Source organism: Parasteatoda tepidariorum, chromosome 9 (assembly GCF_043381705.1).
Source record: "Parasteatoda tepidariorum isolate YZ-2023 chromosome 9, CAS_Ptep_4.0, whole genome shotgun sequence".
NCBI lineage: Eukaryota > Metazoa > Arthropoda > Arachnida > Araneae > Theridiidae > Parasteatoda > Parasteatoda tepidariorum.
This window is the reverse complement of record NC_092212.1, coordinates 5,872,396-5,877,298: the sequence shown is the minus strand read 5'-3', so window position 1 is coordinate 5,877,298 and position 4,903 is coordinate 5,872,396. Positions and strand designations below refer to the sequence as shown.

Genomic DNA, 4,903 nt, shown 5'->3' with positions numbered 1-4,903 from the left:
ACAACCATTATTAGTCCCATGTAAATTATGAGATCCACCCAATATTTTATATCCATTATTTAGAAAATATAGGTTCTATAAAGGCCAATTTAGGCCCTATATTGGCCATTACGGGAGCAATATTAAAAAGTCTGCAAATCTCAATATATCAACCATGTTGAGGCAATTTTGAACGCAACTAAGGAATAGGTAAAATTGTTGCTAGGGTAATTATTTAACCCTCCTTTAGATGATTCTTTTTTATTTGTTTAAGAATTAAAACAAATTGATCTAATTCATGGTCTAATAGATTAAAGGAAAAGTGCTTTAAAAAATTATTGCTATATCATATAAATACTGCTATATCCGATATTTTATATCCTTAGTTAGAAAACGTAGGTTCTATATTGGCCAACTTACGCCCGATATTGGCCATTATAGGAGCAATATTAAAAAGTCTAATAAATCGCAATATTGGTCCCTCAGTGCATGTTCTTATAGGACCTAGGATGCATTTTTAAACCCAATTGGGGCATAGGTAAAATTGTTGTTAGGATAATTATTAATCCATCTTTGCATGGTTTCTTATTTTTTGTGAAATAAAACAAATTGATCTACATAATTCATGAAGGAAAAATGTTTTAAAAAAATCATATCATAAATGTATAATATTAAATAAATCCAAAACAGTATGGTGAAAATATCAATAACTGTATAAAGTGCATAAAAAATAATATATCTTTGTACATCTTTTTTCTTCCTGGTGATAATTTTAAAAAAAATATTTTTATTATTATTCTTTTGCAACGCTCATATAATTTTAGCTACCACGCGGCGCTTGTCTTCAGAATTTTCGTCATCAAGAGCATTTTCTGATAGACAACCACTTTTTAAATGGTCCAAGTAATCTTCGATGTTCCTTCTGAATTTCTTCACAAAAATAATATAAAAATAAACATATAGTAAAACCATTTTCGACATACATTCGAAGTGAAACAAATGCATGGTAATGTAAATTTCTGCGGGGAGTGAGTTGGTATCTACAGTGTCAAGCTTCATCTATGAAAAGGTACCACACTATAGTATCGATTAGCATGTTTCATACACTAGTGAATTAGGACTATATTTTTGTAGTGGCAGATACACTACATTACTCCCCCACCAGAATTATATCTGTTATAGAGTTCAATGAACGGATACCAGTAGTTGATTGATTACTGTTTTTTTGTGAGATGCCGGGTGAACTGTATTAAGATCACCGTACTTTTTGCTGATTGAGAGTGTTGTATTAAGTTCACGGTCGTGGTAGCTCTCTGTGTTGCCATTAGCAGTCGAATGTATGCAAACTAACATTGTGTGAGATTGATACGAGACTGAGTAGCACCAGTACGTGGAAGTGGCTAATGTAGCAAGTTAACCGTTCAATGTGGAATATCTATCGAGGTAAGCGTGTTCATATCGTAGTGGGCGTTTCTACAAAAGGTAAGCGTGTTCACATCATGTCCGAAGGTCACCAATGTGGGGATAGTAGTTATCGACAATGTCAATTTTCTTCTGTGAAAAGGTACCCCAGCATAGATTCGAGTTAACATGCCTTATATACTAGTGAATTGGGATTGTATTTTTGTAGTGGCAGATACACACATGTCTGTTTCATGGTTTTGGGAAGATTATTTATGTATTTAATGTTTATTGCGCAGTAAATATCGTAAACACAAAAGAAACAATCATTTTTCCATTCATTAGCACTTGTTAGAAAGAAAATGTCAGAATATTTATCAAAATTCTTCAAGAAATCGTACGTTTCTTCTAACCACAACAAAAGGCGGAATGACAAGCTCAAACCGCCTTAGCAGCAAAATGACTTGGGCCCTCATCGGGCCTATATTCACAAATCTTAGTTCACTAATGTTTCAAATTGCTGCTATTTTACGATATCAGTCTATATATTTGAAAAGATCAATATTTCCTATAGTCACATTGGTCTATATATCCTATTTAGATTTGTCCGATTCTCCCTACATTTTACAGTCACTTTACAACCAATATCGGCCTTTCACCTAATGAAGTTAAATAACCATCGCAGCAACTCAGCTCACCTAATGAAGCCGATTAGTTCTTTTGCAGTTTTGTACATATTACAACTGGGTTCGAGCCCCAGCATTGACTCCACTATATTTTTTCTATTCCCTTCAACACTTAAAGAGTGCCCCGCACTTCCCTATTTGTAACCGTGGACTATTATAATATAAAACTCTATTCACACAAAGACGCCAGCACCTTAAAACTGCTTAACACAAAAACGACTTGTAATTCCAATCTCTTACGGGAGAGGAAACAATCAAATAAACTTATAAAATCACATCCCATGGTTTTTTTCATAAAACACAACTCAACTAAAACGTAACTTTAATGCCTATTACTTAACAAAAAGACCAATGCCCAGTAGAGTTTTTTTTTATAACTGTTTTGAAACCATGCCAGTTGCAAATGGTTGAGGAACAGAACAGTTTTGTATTCGTGTTTCTTTTTTAACCATACTAGTTGTTCACGGTTTCAAAATCGTAAAGGTAAAAACTTTTCTTCACGAAAACTTTATGATTTGTAGATGGACATATTGCGGCGGTTATTCCAGCGTAAGTCAGTAAAGTAAAATTTTTCAAGTGTGTTAGAAACACTTATGTTTGAAAAATGTGATTTCAAATCATTGTTATAAATGTTTATTAAAAAAATATTGTCGTTTCCAAATTAAACTAAATTATTTCTTTTTCTTTTTAAGGCAGAACTGTTTGTAGAAGCTGTTCAGTATGCAACAGAAGTTGGGGTAGTAAGTATTAAGCCAGTTAACTTATCCCGATGAGATTAAACATATTTTTTTAACTGTTCTCCTGCGATTTGAGCGGGGTCGAAGTCGAAGAAATTTTTTTCCCTTGTTTCAATACTGATCCCGCTATTTCTACGTGTAGGTTAAAAAAAAAGAAAGAAACAAAAACATAATTTGATGGTTATTTTCGCTGCTGGATGGCACTAGAGCATACCTGCCAACTCTTCCGGACTTTCCCAAAGATTTTATTTTCACATTTAAAGTGGTAGCAATACTCAGGTTATTCCAATAAACTTTTTGAATTATAATGATAATTATAAATGAGTTTGATCACCACTACATATAAATAATTATAATAAATATATGAAAGCATAATAATCAATGCTTAAGCGAATTTCAACGGAATCAAAATGTGGGTATATTTTTGAGGCAGATTGTTTTTCGTTTATTGTTTTACTGCCACTCTGAAAATCCATTCTCGGAAAGAGTGAAAGTTGGCAGGTATGCACTAGAGAGCTCATGAATTTTGCTTCCTCTCTTGATAGATACATGTCCCCTGTGTATTTGTGAGTTTGCTTGCTGTTTGTTTTTCTTTCACGCGATTAGCATTATTGAAAGATATAGATTTGCCGAGTGTCAGCGGTGTTACATGTGGGAATAAAAAACGAAAATATCTTGATTATGAAAATAGTGATTCGGATTCGGAGTATTCCACAAATCAGGGCATTTCTTTTCTTTTTTCTGTTTATTACAAAATTTCTGTAAAATTTTTTGAGACAAAATGCTTACAAATTATATTCACCTGAAAATAAAAATAGCGCATCAATTTTTTCACTCATAATTCCTGCACACTGAAATAGTGGGCGCCATATTATACATTTTTTGAAAACGTAAAATCTATTAAAATTCTTGCATCATTTAAAAACAACTAATGAAGATGTGAATCGTAACATATGTAGATAAAAAATATATAAAAAATATCGCTCCATATTTTAAGACCGGAAAGTATAAAAACTAAGGCGCACGCGGAGGGTTTTAATAAAGAATGCGAACGATAAAAACGAAATCAGAAAAATATTAGCGCACTATTATTTTTATTTTGATAAAAATATTCCTCAAGTGATTCAAATTTGAAACTAAAGTCTATAACAGGAAAAAAACCGTAACAATGAAAAAATAAAAATCGATTTATATTTCTGACACCATATGCATTTAAAACGCAGACATGCCACAGTGTATTTATTTCAATTAATACATATTACCAACATGAATTAAGCATCATTGTCGTCAATGATAGTATGACGATTTCTTACTGTTCTTCAAGACAAATAAATATTTTTACTCCATTTCCTTTGCTTTCTACTATATTTCTTATTTCTTTTATTTCAGTATCCATATATGACCTTAATTAAATAAGCATATTTGGCTTAATTAAGCCTCATTGGCGAAATTTTTTCATGTTTCTCCAAATTGAATTAGTACCACTTTCCCATTAATTTTTGATTTTGAATACATATTTTTTTTTTCTATTCCATTACCGTTGATTTTAAATAAGTAATTTTTCAGAAACACGTTTACCACTAACGATTAACCAATCAGAAAATTTCACTTGGTTCTTCGCTCCTCTTGTTTAAACGATTTGTCGTAGAATGTTCTAATGTTGACAGTGACCTCCCACGTGCTTGAAACTATCTGTATGCTAAATTTCATCGCTTTCTGTCGGATGGTTTAGGAGTCTATAAAGGAGATACATACACACATACATTCATTTTTATTCATAGCTTTGATCTATTTGGTTATTTTCTTAAATCTTTATGTTTCTAAATCATTTTAGAAATTTCCCATTTTACACAGTTTTGAAGTTACACAGTTTGTAGAATTATTCTTCTTTCCCTAATTATTTATTAGTTTCTAAATCTCGTTCAAAAAGTACCTTTCTTTACACAGCCATTTTGTTTAATTTTTATGATTCTCTTTTCTAAATGATTCTTAAAAAAATTTTTCTTTATAAATGTGTGCAGAAAAATTTTGTTGCTTGTAGAAGTTTTCCAGTTAGAAAAAAGAAAAAAAATTTCTCATTGAATAATATATATATATATA

At 31.5% G+C, this 4,903-nt stretch overlaps 1 long non-coding RNA gene across 1 annotated transcript in view; it reads left to right on the top strand.

Annotated features, from left to right (window-relative positions):
* Window positions 1-2,756: 2,756 nt before the first annotated feature.
* LOC107444166 (uncharacterized) overlaps window positions 2,757-4,903 on the top strand; it is a 7,783-nt gene continuing 5,636 nt past the window's right edge. The window contains exon 1 of the long non-coding RNA XR_011637675.1: window positions 2,757-2,806. This is a non-coding gene — a long non-coding RNA (uncharacterized lncRNA). The remainder of the gene's footprint in view (window positions 2,807-4,903) is intronic.